This window comes from Odontomachus brunneus, unplaced genomic scaffold (assembly GCF_010583005.1).
Source record: "Odontomachus brunneus isolate Ranch 3 - 2012 unplaced genomic scaffold, Obru_v1 Obru_scaffold_238, whole genome shotgun sequence".
NCBI classification, from domain to species: Eukaryota; Metazoa; Arthropoda; class Insecta; order Hymenoptera; family Formicidae; genus Odontomachus; species Odontomachus brunneus.
The window spans coordinates 78,969-82,629 of NW_022639688.1; positions in this window are offsets into that span (position 1 = coordinate 78,969).

The following is a 3,661-nucleotide window of genomic DNA, read 5'->3' on the forward strand; positions in this document are numbered from 1 at the left end:
CCCCCCCCCCCCCCCCAATGCCGCCGGGTCCTCCTGTTCGCTGGAGGACTCGTCCTGGGGGAGATAGGGGGCGCCTGGTTGGGCCGAGGAGGCGCGACTCCCCATCCCCTAACAAGGAGTTAGACCAGGCGCCTCCGGGAGGGGGGCAGGGCGGCCGGTTCGCAAGGGCGGACTCTTAGACCGCTCACCCTCTTCCCAGAGCTAGGAGGCTCCTGACCGAGAGCGACAGAGGGGTACAACGGCCCCTCCGACCTCGGTCGGGAGCGTAGGGGCGGACCGGATCCGGACGGGACCGGACCCGGCCAATAGCGCCCCTAGCAGGTGAGGAATGACCGGACGGGAGGGCCCACGTCTGGTCATGGAGGATAAGTTACACGGGCCGGAGGAACATGTTCTCCCAGCGCGGGATTGGGGACGGGAGGTAATTCCCCGCCCTGCGGCTGAGGGCGTTCCGGAATGCGCAAGCGATTCCCGGGACGCCCTCGCAAAGACCGCAAGGGGCCCGGCAGAGGTTTCAGTGGGTAGCCCCCCCCCCGGACGGTTAGTCCGGGGGGGAGGGAGAGTCCCACACTACCCCCGGGAAAGTCCCGTCTTTCCGGGGGGTGCGCGTAAAGCATTTCCTCTGCCTAAACAAAAAAAAATAATGTTGCATAAACACGCGAGATATAATTATTTAAAGAAATTGAGGTCGATAGTCAATAATCAGTCCAATATCCGGCACGATCGATAACTTGATTGAATCGATTAGGTATCGAATCAATGATGTTCGCGAGAAAGTCCAGTCGAAGTCATGGTTCTTCCCAGACAACGAATGAAAAAGAGCGGATAGCTTTTAATCATCAGAAATATTTTTAAGATATTGCATTGATATCAAATAAATGTTAAAATAACATTTAAAACATATTTTTTGTAATGTTTTTGAAACGTTTAAACAATATTTAGAAAAATCATATCATAAAATAACATGTGAAAAATATAAATGCAATATTATTAAAAAATATTCAAACAATGCACATGAAATCAACGTTTCTAAACGTTAATTTTTGATGATGATAGCAGAAATGATATCCATAGTATTCCGTATTTCTGTATCCATAGTAATAAGAAACAATAATTATTTGAAATAGGCGCAAAAAACGGCTCTTTTCAGGGCCACCAAATTTTATAACGATGAAACGATACACGAACGCATAAAATATGAAATAATTATATCTCGCGTGTTTATGCAACACTAAAATTAAAAATATATTACTTCGACAACCTATACAAGCACTATATTGTTGAAGTATTCTATATTGATTTAGTATTCTATATTGAAATAAATCTAATATTTTTTTTTCAAGAACAGGTATTAAAAAGTACTTGTCGAAGCCTCCTGAAAATTCTTTTCCAACATCTCCTTTTATATTACAGTAATTTCCTTGCTAACAAGAAAAAAATGCATGGATGTTCGGGCGACCGAAACAGTCGTCGGGACACCGCGTATTGCTCATATAGACGCGACAGTGTGAGTCGAGCGTTTTCTTAGTGTGCGTCATACGTATTTTAGGACGGCATTTCTGTTCACGACGTCTTATAATATCATTTCTGTCGCTTTTACGTCTGCGATAGAGTATGGAAGATCGCCGCGACTCCCACCACTATTCCCTCTCCAAGCGTCCGACGATCATATACCGCTAGCCCCCTTCGTCCCACTGTGCTGCTCATGCCTGACCTACAGGCAGCAGTGTGTGAGTGACACGTCATTGTGTGCGAGTTACACGGATATACGGACGGCATTAACGCCGGTGTGTGTACATATGTTTTGTATTAAGTAAATAGATATAGTAGTCAAAAGAAATCATAAATTGCATTCAGCAAAACTGTGTTTAATGTCGTACGTCTAATATCTAATCAAAAAGTACAGAACTCTGCATGATTGAAAATTACATTGTAATTGTTTGCAATGTAATGTATGTAACATGTCAAATATCGCATTATTTGAGTAAATAAAAACTTTAAAAAATATATCTTTAAAACAACAAAACAAAGAATAAAAATGAAAATATTATGAAGCTGTTATGTCTTTTTATTCTTCTTTGAAAGAAAATTAGCTTACGCTGAAATATATTAATAATGAGACAATGGCGGACCTGATTGTAGATACTGATTGCCTGTTTCAATATATTTTTCTTGTTACATATATCTACTTTCCAAGATATTGTTTCAATCAATTGAGCATAAACCGATTCATGTGTTTTTACTACAACAGGTTTATATTATAACATAAAAAAAATGTATGTTATATCAATGCTTATGTAGTAACGTACCTTACATTTATATTTCTTATACTTATTACATTTAAACATTTGAATTTAATACAGTCAAATATTAATTTTTACCCATGTATATATTTTCTTACAATGTATGTATGTAGGTATTTAATTTCATTAATACATTTTGTGTTATAAATGTAACTACCGTCACAATCACAATTGCTATACCTGAATAGTAATTATTTTGTTCAACGGAAAAATATTTTTTGGTAACAATTTACAATGTGTGAAGTTAGTAATTTAAAAATTGTACATTAGCAACAATTGTAATATAAAAATTTGACGTGGATACATGCAAAAAGTAGAATATTATTTTTTTAGAACTGACGAGTTGTAGAAGTGTACCAACTGCCGTGCGGCTGCTTCACATCACCCTGCATATATTTTTAACTATTACACCTATAGTGTGACTTGCAGCAATTACTTATTACACCCCATTCTTCTAAACTGAACAGTCACGTTGTTATTGTATACATATTAACAAATATTATATTACACAGCAAAATATTTGTGCTTTATTTATTATTTTCTTTTCTTCTCTGGAAACAACATTTTGTTCCTTGAAGCAAATAATTACAAAATGTTTGTATGGATAGTGTATATATTGAAAATAGAATTTACTTTTACATTAATAGCAAATACTTACTGCAAAGAAATATACAGGGTGGACCATTTTAATCCATCCAGTCGAATATGTCGAAAACCAAGCACGGGAGAGAAAAATTTTTCAGACAAAAGTTGATTGGTTTCGAGGGGACCATAAGATGGTACCATTGCTTTGACCTTGAAGAATTATTTGAAAATCACATGAAAATCACTTCAATTTTTTTAAACGACATCCCCTATTTTTTATTACATATTCTTGTAGCTGACCTCGAGAGCTTTCCAAAACATTCTAATGAAATGTTTCTTCATTGAGTATTTTTCGAGTTATAAAGCTCCAAAGTTGCAATATGAAAAAATTCAAAATATCTCGTAAAGTATTCACTTTCCGTCTTATCTTACACGATTCAACTAGTCAAGGCAAGAATTGGACATGATCCAACCGGTCAAGGCAAGATCTGGACATGATCCAACCGGTCAAGGCAAGATCTGGACATGATCCAACCAGTAAAGGCAAGATCTAGACATGATCCAACCAGTGAAGGCAAGATCTGGACATGATCCAACCAGTGAAGATAAGATCTGGTCGATATTTTCGTGGGAAACAATAAAGGGTATATTATTTTAAAAATAGACTATATGAGATGAGTAGAACATCAAGAACAATCAAGGAATCAATCAGGTTTGTACTTCTGCGAACAGGATTTGTAGCAATCGTCTATATGGGCCGATTATTATTAATA